The 17027-nt window shown below is 38.0% G+C and overlaps 1 long non-coding RNA gene across 1 annotated transcript; it reads left to right on the top strand.

The window, feature by feature from the left end:
• Positions 1-4152: 4152 nt before the first annotated feature.
• On the top strand, positions 4153-15307 carry LOC116560616. The gene is made up of 3 exons (XR_004273056.1): positions 4153-4288; positions 12612-12615; positions 15297-15307. It is a non-coding gene; the product is annotated as an uncharacterized LOC116560616 (long non-coding RNA).
• Positions 15308-17027: the final 1720 nt, after the last annotated feature.

The raw sequence follows: 17027 nt of genomic DNA, 5'->3' as shown, positions 1-17027 counted from the left end.
ATTTTGCATCAATGTTTATTAGGGATATTGCCATGAAGTTTGCTTTTTTTGTTGTGTCTCTCCCCAATTTTGGCATTAGGATGCTGCTGGCCTCATAAAATGAGTTAGGGAGGACGCCCTCTTTTTCTATTGTTTGGAATAGTTTCAGAAGGAATGTTACCAGCTCCTCTTCATAATTCTGGTAGAATTCAGCTGTGAATCCCTCTGGTCCTGTGCTTCTTTTGGTTGGTAGGCTATTAATTCCAGCCTCAATTTCAGAATTTGTCATTGGTCTATTCAGGGTTTTCACCCCTTGGGAGGAATTTATCCATTTCTTCTAGATTTTTTCTAGTTTATTTGCATAGAGGTATTTATAGTATTCTCTGATGGTAGTTTGTATTTCTGTGGGATCAGTGGTGATCCCCATTATCATTTTATTATTATATTCTAAGTTCTGGGGTACATGTGCAGAACATGCATGTTTTTTACATTGGTTTACATGTGCCACGGTGGTTTGCTGCATCCATCACCTTGTCATCTACATGAGGTATTTCACCTAATGCTATTCCTCCCTTATTCTCCCACCCCCTGCCTTCCCTCCCCTAGCCCCTCCACTGACAGACCACAGTACATAATGTTCCCTTGCCCTTTGTCCATGTGTTCTCATTGTTCAACACTCACTTCTGAGTAAGAACATGTGGTGTTTAGTTTTCTGTTCTTGTATAAGTTTGCTGAGAATGATGGTTTCTAGCTTTATCCATGTACCTGCAAAGGACTTGAACTCATCCTTTTTATGGCTGCATAGTATTCCATGATGTATATGTGTCACATTTTCTTCATTTATTCTATCACTGATGGGCATTTAGGTTGGCTCCAAGTCTTAGCTATTGTGAACAGTGCCTCAGTAAACATACGTGTGCATATGTCTTTATAATAGAATGATTTACAATCCTTTGGGTATATACCCAGTAATAGGATTGCTGGGTCAAATGGAATTTCTAGTTCTAGATTCCTGAGGAATCACCACACTGTCTTCCACAATGGTTGAACTAATTTACATTTCCACCAATAGTGTAAAAGTGTTCCTATTGCTCCACATCCTCTCCAGCATCTGTTGTCCCTGATTTTTTAATGATTGCCATTCTAACTGCCGTGAGATGGTATGTCAATGTGGTTTTGATTTGCATTTCTCTAATGACCAGTGATGATGAGCTTTTTTTCATTTTTGTTGGCTGCATAAATGTTTCCTTCTGAGAAGTGTCTGTTCATATCCTTCACCCACTTTTTGATGGGGTTGGTTTTTTTTCTTATAAATATATTTAAGTTCTTTATAGATTCTGGATATTAGCCTTTTGTCAGATGGGTAGATTGCAATTTTTTCCCATTCTGTTGGTTGCCAGTTTAACTCTAATGATAATTTATTTTGCTGTGCAGAAGCTCTTAAGTTTAATTAGATCCCACTTGCATATTTTGGCTTTTGTTGCCATTGCTTTTGGTGTTTCAGTCATGAAGTCCTTGCCCATGTTCTATCTGAATGGGACTGTCTAGGTTTTCTCCCAGAGTTCTTTTGGTATTAGGCCTTATGTTTAAGGCTTTAATCCATCTGGCATTAATTTTTGTATAAGGTGTAAGGAAGGGATCCAGTTTCAGCCTTCTGCATATGACTAGCCAGTTTTACCAACATCATTAATTAAATAGGAAATCCTTTCTCCATTGCTTGTTTTTGTCAGTTTTGTCAAAGATCAGATGGTTGTAGATGTGTGGTGTTACTTCCAAGGTCTCTGTTCTGTTCCATTGATCTACATCTCTGTTTTGGTACCAGTACCATGCTGTTTTGATTACTGTAGCCTTGTAGTATAGTTTGAAGTCAGATAGCATGAGGCCTCCAGCTTTATTTTTGTTTTGCTTAGAATTCTTTTGGCTATGCAGGCTCTTTTTTGGTTCCATATGAAATTTGAGGTGTTTTTTTCCAATTTTTTGAAGAAAGTCAATGGTAACATGATGGGGATAGCATTCAATCTATAAATTACTTTGGGCAGTATGGTCATTGTCATAATATTGATTTTTCCTAATCATGAGCATGGAAAATTTTCCCATCTGTTTGTGTCCTCTCTTATTTCCTTGAGCAGTGGTTTGTAGTTCTCCTTGAAGAGGTCCTTCACATCTCTTGTTAATTGTATTTCTAGATATTTCATTCTCTTTGTAGCAATTGTGAATGGGAATTCACTCATTATTTGGCTCTCTGTTTGTCTGTTATTGGTGTATAGGAATGCTTGGTTTTTTTTTGTTTGTTTGTTTTGTTTTTGCACATTGATTTTGTTTACTGAGACTTTGCTGAAGTTGCTTATCATCTTAAGGAGGTTTTTGGACTCAGACAATGGGGTCTTCTAAATATACAATCACATGGTCTGCAAATAAAGACAATATGACTTCCTCTTTCCTAATTGAATACCCTTTATTTCTTTTTCTTCCCTAATTGCCCTGGCCATATCTTCCAAAACTATGTTAATAGGAGTTGTGAGAGAAGGTATCCTTGTCTTGTGCGGATTTTCAAAGGGAATGCTTCCAGTTTTTGCCTATTCAGTATGATATTGGCTGTGGATTTGTCATAAATAGCTCTTATTATTTTGAGATACATTCCATCAATACCTAGTTTATTGAGAGTTTTTAGCATAAAGGGCTATTGAATTTTGTCAAAGGCCTCCTCTGCATCTATTGACATAATCATGTGGTTATTTTTGGTTCTGTTTATATGATGGGTTATGTTTATTGATTTGTGTATGTTGAACCAGCCTTGCATCCCAGGGTTGAAGCCGACTTGGTTGTGATGGATAAGCTTTTTGATAAGCTGTTAGATTCAGTTTGCCAGTATTTTATTGAGGATTTTCACATCACTGCTCATCAGGGATATTGGCCTGAAATTTTCCTTTTAAGTTGTGTCTCTGACAGGTTGTGGAATCAGAATGATGTTGGTCTAATAAAATGGGTTAGGGAGGATTCCCTCTTTTCCTATTATTTGTAATAGTTTTAGGAGAAACGGTACCAGCTCCTGTTTGTACCTCTGTAGATGTCTATTAGGTCCACTTGCTCCAGAGCTGAGTTCAAGTCCTGACATCCTTGTTATTTTTCTGTCTCATTGATCTAATACTGACAGTGGGGTGTTAAAGTCTCCCACAATTATTGTATGGGAGTCTACATCTCTTTGTAAGTCTCTAAGATCTTGTTTTATGAATCTGGGTACTTCTGTATTGGGTTCATATATATTTAGAATAGTTAGCACTTCTTGTTGAATTGTTAACTTTACCATTATTTAATGCCCTTCTTTGTCTCTTTTGATCTTTGTTGGTTTAAAGTCTATTTTGTCAGAGACTAGGATTGCAACTCCTGCTTTTTTCTGTTTTCCCTTTGCTCGGTAAATTTTTCTTCATCCCTTTATTTTGAGTCTGTGTGTGTTTTTGCATATGAGGTGGGTCCCCTGAATACAGCACACCGATGGGTCTTAACTCCTTATCCAATTTGCCAGTCTATGTTTTCTAACTGCAGTATTTAGCCCATTTACATTTAATGTTAGTATTGTTATATGTGAATTTGATCTTGTCATCATAATGCTCTTTGGTTGTTTAGCACACTAGTTGATGTAGTTTCTTTGTAGTGCCATTGGTCTTTATATTTGGGTGTGTTTTTGTAATGGCTGGTACAAGTTTTTCCTTTCCATGTTTAGTGATTCTTTCAGGAGCTCTGGCAGGGCAGGCCTGGTGGTAATGAAATCCCTCAGCATTTGCTTATCAGGTTTTATTTCTCCTTCACTTATGAAACTTAGTTTGGCTGGATATAAAATTTTTAGTTTGGTTGGATATGAATTTCACAGGTTGAAAACTTTTTTCTCTAAGAATGTTGAATATTAATCCACAATCTCTTATGCCTTTTAGAGTGTCTGTTGAGAAGTCCACTCTTAGTCTGATGGGCTTCCCTTTGTAGGTGAACTTGCCTTTCTCTCTGGCTGCCTGTAACAGGTTTTTCTTCATTTTTCCTGTGGAGAATCTGATGCTTATGTGCCTTGGGGTTGATCTTCTCATTGGGTATCTTAATGGTGTTCTCTGTATTTCTTGAATTTGCATCTTGCTAGGTTGGGGAAATTCTCCTGGATAATAGCTCGAAGTGTGTTTTCAGCTTGCTTCCATTCTCCCCATCTTCTGGTACTCCAATCAATCATAGGCTCAGTCTTTTTATGAAGTCCCATACTTCCTAGAGGCTTTGTTAGTTGCTTTTCATTCTTTTTTCTCTATTCTTGTCTACATGTCTTATTTCAGTGAGGTTGTCTTCAAACTCTGATATATTTTCTTCTGCTTGGTCTATTCGGCTATTAATACTTGTGTATGCTTCATGAAGTTCTTATGCTGTGTTTTTCAGCTCCATCAGGTCATTTATGTTCCTCTCGAAACTGGTTATTCTAGTTAGCAATTGCTCTAACCTTTTGTCAAGATTCGTATCTTCTTTGCATTGGGTTAGGACACACTTCTTTAGCTTAGCATTGTTTTTTATTACTCATCTTCTGAAGCCTACTTCTGTCAATTCATCCATCTGATTCCCTGTCCAGTTCTGTGCCCTTAATGGAGAGACATTGTGATCATTTGGAGAAGAGGCACTCTGGCCTTTTTTGTTTTCAGCATTTTTTGTCAATTCTTTCTCATCTTCATGAGTTTCTCTAGTTTCAGTCTTTGAGGCTGCTGACCCTTGGATGGGATTTTTGTGGGGGCTTTGTTGTTGTTGTTGTTGTTGTTGTTGTTGATGACGCTCAATTGTTGTTGTTGTTTGATGCTGTTATTGCTTTCTGCTTGTCTGTTTTTCTTTAAACGGTCAGGTCTCTCTTCTGTAGGGCTGCTGCAGCTTTCTAGTTCACTTCAGCTCCTATTCATCTGATTCACTTCTACCTGGAGATGTCACTCAAAGAGGCTGGAGAACAGCCAAAATGGAGGCGGGCTCCTTCTTCTGGGACCTCTGACCTCAAAAGTCACCAAACTGATACCAGTAGGATCACTTCTGTATAGGGTGTCTACAAGCCCTGTTGGAGGTCTCACCCAGTTGGGTGGCATGGGGAACAGGACCCATTAAATGAAGCACTTTATCCACTGGTGGAAGGGGTGTGCCCAACCAGGGGGAAACCCACTCATCTGGGCTGCCCAGATTCCTCAGAACTGTCAGGAGAGAAGGCTAAGTCTGCTGGTCCACAGAGACTGTGGCCACTTCTCACCAAGAGCCTCAAGCCCAGGGAGATCCAGGTTCTGCCCCTAAGCCTGTGGCTGGAGGTATTGGAGTTCCTACAGGGAAGCTCTGCCCAGTGAGAAAGGATGGGTCAGGGTCAGGCCTGAAGAGGAACTTGGCTACAGACTGCCACAGCTGGTGTGTTGGGCCATGGAGAACAAGGCTTGGGACCAAGCCATCCAGCCTTCCTGGTTCCAGCAGGGGGAAAGCAAAGCCTGTGGCTTTAGAGATGGGTGCTGCACTCCCTGTACCCAGGGAGCTTAGCTTATTAGACAGTCCCAGTGCTGGCTGCTGCTCCTCCCCCAAGGAGCTCAAACAACTTTGACAGCAGGCAGCTGCAGCTGTGGTGCTGGTGCCCCTTTTCCTCAGGAGTTTGGTAGGCTTAAGCAGATTCCAGTTGAGAGGCTGTTAAGAGTCTGCACATTCCAGGATTGGGACCCTAGGCTCTGGTGGCATGGGTTCGCAAATGGGATCTTCCAATTTGTGGATTGCACCATTCTGTGGAGAAAGCATGGTTTCCTTGGTTGGGTAGCACACTCATTCACCACCTCCCTTGGCTGGAGGGATGAGGCTCCCCTTTCCTGTGTGGCTCTCAGGTGGGCCGCCACACCACATTGTTCTTCCTTCTCTCCATGGGTCATATCAGCCTCCTAGTCAGCTCTGAGGAGAGAACCTGGATACCTTGGTTGCCAGTGAAGGATTCACACACTTATTATGTTTTTTTTTCAATGGGAGCCTCCGAACATTGCTGTTTCTGGTTAGCCATCTTGGCTCCACCCCAAAAACATTTTTAAGGAAGCAAATTTATCAGTCAGAGTTGCTTTGAATGTCTCTTATATTCAAAGATCATTCATATTAAAGGCCAAATAGTCTGACATCACTGAAAATTGTCAGATAGAATTTTAATGAAAAGAAAATTAGAACAAAGAGTTCTAAGGAAAAGAAAAGCTAATAATTTATGGGCACATTGTTCTTTAAGTATTGTATTTGGAATTTGATGTTTAAGAAATAAAAGTATAAGTAGCCAGTGAAAGAAAAATGTGTTATAGCTACAAATGAAAGAAGATTGAAAAAGGAAATTATATATTAAAACTTTATATAGTTTAGATTTTTAAGGTAAATTTATTTGTCCACTGGCATAAAAAGCTTTTTTAACTGGAAAAAAATATTCATAAGGATGCAAGAGCAGATGCGGAAGCTCTCACTATTTTTCAAAGCAGCAGTGGTGTAAACATCATTAACAATCTCATTTTAAGCAGAAAACAGGGGTGGATCACAAACGGACTGCAAACGAGGAGGAGGGGAAGGCCTTGTTTGACCACACAGAGATTTGGAAAGGTTGCCATTTGAAAGTGGTATTTGGAACCCAAGGAAGGTTAAGACAATATACGTTGGAAGATAAAAAGAAATGACTAATTAGAATGCCAAGCTTCCCCTACCCCTGCAAAAAAATAAAATACAATAAAATAAAAAGATCTGAAACCATTTTACAATGATTTGGTACCACTTTGTATAACAATCTCTGGAGAATTAAAGATGTAAAATAATTTATTTCTGGACTACAGAAATGATAATAGAATGTGGGTAATTGTGGTCTATGGGCAGAGCTGTTAATGGGCTCTAAGATCCCTAACAGAAGACGCAGATGTCAGCCTGTCTCATCTGTTGACAGTGACTGCTGAAGGTCTCCCTCAATTGAGTTTCTCTTTTATAATAGGAAGCAATTATTAAGTATCTAGGAAAACTGGCTATTGTAAAAAATTCTGTAAAATAAATTTTTATTGAAAGAAATATTCAACATTTAAAATATATATATGTATTTTTTCTACCTTAACTTGTTGAAGAAATGAAACATCTAAGAGACAAACCATTCTGAGCTCCTTTTCTCTTTCCCCTACTCATTCTCCACATAGTACAGAAAGCTGGCTGAAGGGGTGATTTGTCACCGAATAACCCAAGCCACATGACTCAGATCATGCCCCCCACCAACTTGCACATACACTCAGTCACATTCATCAAGGCCGCTGAGTGATTACCAAACATCATTAAAAGTTTAAAGAAAAGAATAGGTATTACAACACAGAAAAAAAAATTAAGGCTAAATATTAGCTTTCACAGTTTAATATTTTCTGGGCCATATTTACCAAGGCAGGCATTAGGCTCCTACAATATGGTGTTTGACCTTATTGGTGTCCTCTCTCCCTAGTATAGCTCACTGTTCATCTTTCCCACCACCCAAAATTTATGTCTGTTGATGTAAAATACCTCAGTTCTATGTTATCTTTTCAAAACTAATATACTTGAGGCCTAGTCTTGCACTCCTCAAGCCATTAGCAAAAGCATTTAGTACACTTCAATTCCTTTTGGGGGGGAAACCTAACTCTGGTTAAGTAAAATAATTACATTTTTTAAACCTCAAAATAAGCATTTTGCAAAGTTCTGGGCAAAGGGAAGACACTATTGATCATTGTTGTTACTGCTTTTTTAAAAAATATTTTAATTTTGTGGGTACATAGGTCTATATATTTATGGGGTACATGAGATACTTCAATATAGGCATGCAATGCATAATAATCACATCATAGAAAATGTGATATCTATTCTCTCAAGCATTTATCCTTTGTGTTATAAAAATAATCCAATTGTATTATTTTAGTTAATTTTAAATGTACAATTAAATTATTATTGATTATAGTCACCCTATTGTGCTATGAAGTACTAGGGCTTATTCATTTTTTCTATTTCCATACCCACTAACCATCCCCCCTTTCTCCTTACCAACCCCTCCCTTCCCTTCCCAGCCTCTGGTAACCATCTTTCTACCCCCATCTCCATGAGTTCAATCATTTTAATTTTTAGCTCCCACAAATAAATGAGAACATGTGGAATTTGTCTTTCTGTGTCTGGCTTATTTCACTTATCAAATGACAGGATCTCATTCTTTTTATGGCTGAATTGTACTTCATTGTGTATATGTGCCACATTTTCTTTATCCATTCATCTGTTGATGAACACTTATGTTGGTTCCAAATCTTGGCTATTGCGAATAGTGCTGCAGTAAACACAGGAGTGCAGACATCTCTTCAATATACTGATTTCCTTTCTTTGGGGCATATACCTAGCAGTGGGATTGCTGGATCATATGGTACCTCAATTTTTAGTTTTTTGAGGAACCTCCAAACTGTTCTCCATAGTGCTTGTACTAATTTACATTCCCTCCAATCATGTACAAAGGTTCCCTTTTCTCCATATCCTCGCCAGCATTTATTGCCTGTCTTCTGGATATAAGCCATTTTAGCTGAGGTGAGATAATATCTCCTTGTAGTTTTGATTTTCATTTCTCTGATGATCGGCGACACTGAGCACCTTTTCATTATGTCTGTTTGTCATTTGTATTTCTTCTTTTGAGAGTTGTCTATTCAGATACTTTGCTAATTTTTAATCAGATTATTGTTATTTTTGCTATAGAGTTGTTTGAGCCGCTTATATAGTCTGGTTATTAATCCCTTGTCAGATGGGTAGTTTGCAAATATTGTCTCCCATTCTGTATGTTATCTCTTCATTTTGTTGATTTTTTTTTAATGTGCAGAAGCTTTTTAACTTGATATGATCCTATTTGTCTACATTTGCTTTGGCTGCCTGTGCCTGTGTGGTATTACTCAAGAAATCTTTGCCAGGACAAAAGTCCTGGATATTTTCCTCAGTTTTTTTTTAGGAGTTTCATAGTTTGAGGTCTCAGATGTATGTCTTTAATCCACTTTGAATTGATTTTTGTATATGGCAAGAGATAGGGGTCTACTTTCTTCTGCAAAAGAATATCCAGTTTTCCCACCACACTTTATTGAAGAGACTATCTTTTTTCCAATGTATGTCCTTGTCATCCTTGTTGAAAATGACTTCACTGTAGATGTATGGATTTGTTTGTGGGTTCTCTACTCTGCTTCATTGGTCTATGTGTCTTTTTGTATGCCAGTACCATGCTGTTTTGGTTACTATTGCTCTATAGTATAATTTGATGTCAGATAATGTGATTCCTCCAGGTTTGTTCTTTTTTCTCAGGATAACTTTGGTCATTCTAAATATTTTCATGGTTCCAAATAAATTTTTGGATTGTTTTTTCTATTTCTGTGAAGAATTTCATTGGCATTTTAGTAGGGATTGCATTGATTCTGTACATTACTTTGGTTAGTATAGACATTTTAACAATATTGATTCTTCCAAACCATGAACATGAAATATGCTTCCATTTTTTTATATCCTCTTAAATTTCTTTCTTCAGTGTTTTATAGTTTTCATTGTAGAAATCTTTGACTTCTTTGATTAAGTTAAATCTTTGGCATTTAATTTTATTTGTGGGTATTGTAAAAGAGATTTAAAAAAAATTTTTTCAGAGTGTTCAGTGCTGGCATATAGAAATGCTACTGATTTTTGCATTTTGATTTTGCATCCTGCAACTTTCCTGAATGTGTTCATCAGTTCTAATAGCTTTTTGGTGGAGTATACAGGTTTCTTCAAATATAAGATTATGTCATCTGAAAGCCAGGATAATTTGATTTCTTCTTTTCCAAATTGGATGCCCTTTATATCTTTCTCTTGTCTTGTTGCTCTAGCAAGGACTTCCAGTACTATTTTGATTAGCAATGGTGAAAGTGGGCATCCTTGTCTTGTTCCAGGTTTTAGAGAAAGGATTTCAGTTTTCCCCAACTTTGTGTGGTAGTAGCTGTGAGTCTGTTTTATACACCTTTTATTATGTGGAGGTTTGTTCCTTCTATACCCAGTTCTTTGAGGGTTTTATATTATGAAGTAATGTTGAATTTCATTAAATGCTTTTTCAGAATCAATTGAAATGATCATATGGTTTTTGTCCTTCATTCTGTTGATATGATGTATCACATTGATTTCTTTGTATATGTTGAGTCATCCTTGCATCCTTGGGATAAATCCCACTTGGTCATAATGAATGATCTTTTTAATGTATTGTTGAATTCAGTTTGCTAGTATTTTGTTGATGACACTGCTGTTATTCTTAATACCTCCATGGTCAGCAGGAATTCTTTCTGTGTTCAGAATCTCCTAGAACAGGCCAGTCTTCCCTGTGCTGCTACACCAGTTCAACCAACCAGGCCTGGCAGTTTGGAATAATACCCCAGCCTTTATCCCACATTGGTCCACGTCTCCAGAAACACTACTCAGACCATATTGGAAATTGGTTTTCAGTGATTTCTTATGATGTCAGGACCCTGGCCCCTGGGTCTCCCCAGTAAGCAAAGCTGCTTCTTCCTATCCTTTATTGAAGCCCACTGGTTTCACTGCCTATAAACACTTGGCATAGTCCCTTCCTCTTACCTCTGGGCCGCTGAAGCTTGGCTATTTTCTAAACCTCTCTCTCCCTAGATATCCAAATACTTTTGTTCCTATTAGTGTCCAGAACCAATGATCTCATCCTTGGGATTCCCGGTAATGCAATGTTTGGAACCAGTTAATTCCAGCATTTAGAGCCTTACAGCAACTCACGGATCCTATTTCCCTGGAAGTGGTGCTCAGTTCACCTCTTGCTTTTCTGTTCTTCCTTCCTTCTGAATTCACAAAGACTGGAATCAGTGGATTTCCTTTAGGCCTGGGAACATTTTTTCTGATATATTTTGAGTGCCTCATCTGAGGCCACCTATGGTTTCATGACATTTTAACCAGGTTGCTGGTTGAAGATGCACAGCACTCCAGGACTGAAAATCTTGAGGGATTCTTCAAATATAGCCCAGGACCTTTACTTACCAGAAGTCACAAAAATAATAACATTTAATTGAATAAATTCTTCCCTGTGAGTTTCTCCACAATGTTAAGCACCTCATATGCATGATCATATTTAATTATTCTCAAATCTTACTGAGAAAAGTATTTTTATTATATCCCTTTTACAGATGAAGAAATTCAAATTCAAAAGGGCTAGACAATGTGCCCAAGATCACAAAACTAGCAGGTGCCAAAGTCAAGTCTGAATGCACTTTACTACTAGGCATACTGCACTGAAATTATTTCTTTAACAAGCTCTCCAAAACCAGTCCTATCATGTTAATAATCCATGCATTTATAAGTCAGTTTCAGATGCCTTCTCTACTTAAAAGACTGGCAGGTGACATGATGGTTCAGCCCAGAAAAGCTTTTTGAGAACTGCTAAAGAGAGCTGGAAGTTTGCCCTCAGACATAGCTCACAGAGAAAGTTTTCTATGAGGCTGAAGGAGATGGTTTTAATCTCTTTTCCCACTGCTGATAACAACATACCCAAGACTGGGCAATTTACAAAAGAAAGAGGTTTAATGTACTTACACCTCCACATGGCTAGGGAGGCCTTATAATCATGGCAGAAGGTGGGAGGCATATCTTACATGGTGGCAGATAAGAGAAGAATAAGAGCCAAGTGAAAGGGGTTTCACCTTACAAAACCATCAGATCTTGTGAGACTTATTTACTACCACAAGAACAGTATGGGTGAAACCTCCCCCAAGATTCAATTGTCTCCCATGATTCAATTATCTTCCACTGGTTCTCTCCCACAATATGAGGGAATTATGGGAACTACAATTTGAGATGAGATTTGCATGGAGACACAGCCAAACCATATCAGAGATTCTCTGAAACTCAGAACAGAGAGAGATCATCCAACATAGTCCCTAAAGAGTCAAGATCAACCCTTGGAGTCATTGACTATAATGACAGTCATCATCCCTACTTCTCCCTGAAAGGCCATTAAACTGTCAAAATAGCCAAGCTTGGCTTCTGCCAAGCTCACAGAACTAAGACCCCAGAGTCTTTGCTACTATTACCTGAGGGTTCAGTGGAAGTTGCCAAGCTCATCAAGCGAATTTCTAAATTTCTAGTCAGGATGACAAAGGCAACTGAAACTTCTGGCCCAATCATAAGAATGGCCCATATTGGCCATACTTGGGCTTCCCAGAGGATTACTTTAAAATTTTTAGGTATATTAAAACTACATGAAACACCCTCAATATTAGCCCCAGAACCTGTGCACTCCCCCTCTGGCTTGAGCTCCCCAGGAACTCCCACACATCTAAGATCCTGCAGTTGCACAATACTGCTGTAGTTTTTGGCTAAGTGTTCTTTCCTGAATGTTCTTTCCATTATGTCGCCCTAGTTAGATGCCTGGTTGCACAGGAGCAGTTCCAGAATCATGCTTCATACTCAAACCTTGGGTCTCCACCCTGTAAGTGTAATTCTTACTTCTAGCTCTATGGGTACCGACAACACTAGTATATCCCTTCTGTTTCATTATCTACAAGGCATTGACAAGGCAACTTGCTATAAAACACAACCCAACAGACATAGGTAGTGGTCCCAGAAGTGTCACTAACTAGGCAAGTCATTGAAATGTATATGCTTCAGTCTCCTCATCTCTAGGATGAGCAGTCTGAATGATTACTAAGCTTCTTGCCAGCTCCAGCTGTTCAGGTTTTCCGCTCCAATGTTTTGCTGCCATTTAAAGTGAGACATAGCTTCCTCCCTAATTATTCCTTTTCTTATCTTCCCTATAGTGGCTGGTATTTCCAGTTTGTTCCCTAATGTCTTTACCCTGGAGACGTCTTTGATTTTGTTTTTGTTTTCCCTGCATAACTAGCCTAGCAATGCCAAGTTCTGTCGAATGACAGTACTTAAACGTATCCCTCCACCTCCTTTATTTCAGCCTCCATCCATATCATTTTTACCTGTATACAAACTTCTCCAATTTTCTTGCTAATTTAGTCCTCTTACTTTTTTTTCTTCCCAACACTTATATATACTTATATAAAAACAATCAACTCCTTCAAGTGTTATTTGATGTCTTCCTTCCCATGAGAGGCTCCCAAGTGCCTCTTGCATTAGTTAAACTTTTAATAAAGTGTTTTCAACGAGTATCCTAAGCATACTCATCTCAGGCTACCTGTGGTCTCATGACATTTTAAGTTTGTAGAGAGAACACAACAATAGCAACCAACTCTTGAAATAATATTTGCTGTTTCTTTCAGACCCCCAAACTTACAAAAGGTCATAGAAAGTTAGTTGCTGCTTATTAACATCTAATAGCTTGTGTTATTCCCATAGGAAGAATCAAAAAAATTAGCAATTTCAATTTGACAGTGACATAAACACCTGTCTGGCTAATGAATTCGTTGCCAAGTGCATGTTCCAAAAGAGAAAGCAATGTCACCTTTAACATAAGTGGCTTTTCTTAGAATGCTGGAGTTACACCAAGGAAAAGTAAAATCTATGAACAGCATAAAATAAAAATTATTGGAGTTATGTCTCTGTGAACATTAAAATGGGAGTACTATGTCATTTCAGTTTACTATACTATATTTCCTATATTTTTCATGAACAATCATGGTGCCAACACCCATTAAATTTTTATAAGAAACTTCATGTTTATGAGTTTATGTAATTTTGTCAAGACAAAATAAAATATTCTTTTTTCTAATACTAGGAGAAAAACTACCCAAATTATACAAAAGCAAATTCTCAAAACTAAAATCACTAGGTTCTCAAAGTTGCTAAATATAACCACTAAGAAAATAGACTTCCCAAAAGCTGATATATGCCAAGTGTCTTGTAGGTTGAGACTCGTCTGTGCTATAACACATGATGAATCACAAGAAACATTTTAAAACACAATATTCAACTGAAGCCCCGCTTGTTATTAATTTGAGTTCTGGCATTAGGACACAATAGCCTTGATTTATTTTTTCCAGTTGTTTTGAAGTATAATTGACAAATAAAAATTGCATATATATATTATTTAATTGTATATATTTAAAGTATACAATGTGATATTTTGATATATATTATGTATGTATGTTATGAAATAGTTACCCATATCAAGCTAATTAAGATATCTATCACTTCACGTAGTTACCATGTTTTTTTGTGGAGAGAATGAGAGCATTTAATGTCTACTCCTTTTGCAAATTTCAAATATACAATGTGCGATCATTAACTATAGTCACTACACTCTACATAAGATCTCTAGAACTTATTCATCTTATACAACTGAAACTTGGTATCTTTTGGCCAATATCTTCTTATTTCTCCCAGTCCTAGGCCCTACTAGCCACCATTCTACTTTCTGCTTCTATGAGTTTAACTTTTCTAGATTCCTCATGTAAGTATTTATGTTTCTGGGTCTGGCTTATTTCACTTAGCATAATGTCCTTTGGTTCCTCCATGTTGTAGCATCTGTCAGAATTCCCTTACTTTTTAAGGCAGAATAATATTCCATTGTATGTCAGTGAGTGTGTGTATCTCACATTTTCTTTATGCATTCATCCATCAGTGAAAACTTAACTTGACTCCATATCTTAGCTATTGTGAATAATGCTGCAGTGAACTTGGGAATGCAGATACCTCTTAAAGATACCGATTTCATACCCTTGGGATATATACCCAGAAGTGGGATTAATGAATTATATGACAATTCTATTTTAAACTTTTTTTAGAACCTCCATACTCTTTTCCATAATAGCTATACCAATTCACATTCCCATCAACAGTGTACAAGGATTCCCTTTTCTTTACAACCTCCTCAATATTTATCTTTTGTCTTTTTAATAATGACCATTGTAACAGGTATAAGGTGATCTTTCATTGTGGTTTTGTTAACTAATAATGTTTAACATTTTTTCATGTACCTGTTGGCCATTTTTAATGTTTAACATATTTCATGTACCTGTTTGTATCTTCTTGACAGAAATATCTATTCAGGTCCTTTGTCCATTTTTAATAAAGCTTTTCGATGTCTTGCTATTGAATTATTTGAGTTCCTTATACATTTTGGTCATTAACCTCTTATCAAAGGTGTAGTTTGCAAATATTTTCTCTCATTCTATAGGCTTTCTCTTATAGTGAACTATTGACTGAAAGCCTTACTGATAACATAAACAGTTGAGCAATACATATTTTGTATATTATTATATATTACTAAAATAGAGTAAGTTAGAAAAAATATTAAGAAATCATAGGGAAGGCAATATTTATTTACTATTCATTAAGTGGGTATGGATCATATTAAGGATCTTCTTTCTTGTATCTTCATGTCAAGTAGGTTTAGAAGAAGAAGAAGAAGAGGTTGATCTTGCTATCTCAGTGGTGACAGGCAGAAGAAAACTCACATATGAAGTGGACCTGCACAGTTCAAACTCATGTTGTTCAAGGCTTAATTACATAAGATCATGCCATCTGAAAACAGAGACAATTTTACTTCTTCATTTTTAATTTAGTTGCCTTTTTGCTACTTTTCTTGCCTAACTGCCAAATTGCTGTGGCTAGGACTTCCAGTACTATACCAAATAGAAGTAGCAAGAGTAGGCATCCTCCTTTTTTTAATCTTACAGGAAAAGCTTTCCTACCAATGGTGACATTTAGTGTGATGCTAGCTATAGGCTTGTCATATATGGCCTTTATTACATTGAGGCCCTATTCTCAGAGTTCCACTAGGCACTTCCCTAGTAGAAGCAATCTGTGATGGTGCCACCCTGCACCAGATCTCTGCCTGGGCACTCAGCCATTCTCATACATTCTCTAAAATACTAGGTGAAAGCTGCCAAACTTCCATTACTCCTGCATTCTAGAAGCCTACCAATTTAACATTATGTGGAAGCTTCCAATATCTATGGCTTGTGTCCTCCAAAGTGGTGGCCAGAACAGTACCTGTAGACCATTGAGTTGTGTCTAGAGGCAGAGCAGTGAGGATATGAGAAGCAGCATCTTGAGGTGACACCACGTAGCAGCACCCTGGCCTGTACCCTGAAACCATTCTATTTTCTCAGGTCTCTGGGCCTGTAATGGGACAGGCAGCATTAAATATTTCTAAAATGCCTTCAGGGCCTTATCACTGTTGTCTTGACTATTAGCACCTGGCTCCCCTTTGCCATGCCAATCTCCCTAGCAAGTGATTGCTCCAAGGACCCTTGTATTTCTCTCCTGAAAATACTCCTCCTTTCTCTATCACATGGTCAGGCTGCAAATTTTCCAAATTTTTATGCTCTGCTTCCTTTTTAATTAAAAATTCCACCTTTAGGTAATTCCCTTGCTGCCATACCTGATCGTAAGCTATTAAAAGCAGTCATGCCACTTCTTGAAGTCTATGCTGCTAAGACATACCTTCTGCCAGATAGCCTTAGGTCATCACTCTTTTTTTTGAGACATAGTTTCACTCCGTCACCAGGCAGCAGGCTGGAGTGCAGTGGCGCGACCTGGGCTCACTGCAACTTCCCCCTCCTGGGTTCAAGCAATTCTCCTGCCTCAGCCTCCCAAGTAGCTGGGACTACAGGTATGTGCCACCACGCCCAGCTAATTTTTTTTGTATTTTTAGTAGAGACGGGGTTTCATCATGTTGGCCAGGATGGTCTCGATCTCTTGACCTCATGATCCACCCACCTCAGCCTCCCAAAGTGCTGGGATTACAGGCGTGGTCATCACTCTTAAGTTTAGCCTTCCACAAAGTCCTAGGGCATTGGCATAATGCAGACAAGTCTTGCTAGAGCATAACAAGGGTGACTTTTTCTACAGCTTCCAATAACTTCCTTGCTTTTATGTGAGACCTTGTCAGCACAGCCTTCACTGTCTATATTTTTATCAGCATTTTAATCATAACCCCTTAACCAATATCTAATAAATTTTAAACTTTTCCTCATCCTCCTATCTTCCTCTGAACCCTCCAACTTCTCTCTCTGTTCATTACCCCCAATTCCAAAGTCACTTCCACATTTTCAGGCATTTTTGTAACAACACCCAACTCCTTG

The sequence above is a fragment of the Sapajus apella genome, unplaced genomic scaffold (genome assembly GCF_009761245.1).
Source record: "Sapajus apella isolate SASKATOON/1434 unplaced genomic scaffold, GSC_monkey_1.0 scaffold1, whole genome shotgun sequence".
Classification (NCBI taxonomy): domain Eukaryota; kingdom Metazoa; phylum Chordata; class Mammalia; order Primates; family Cebidae; genus Sapajus; species Sapajus apella.
This window is presented reverse-complemented; position numbering and strand designations above follow the sequence as displayed.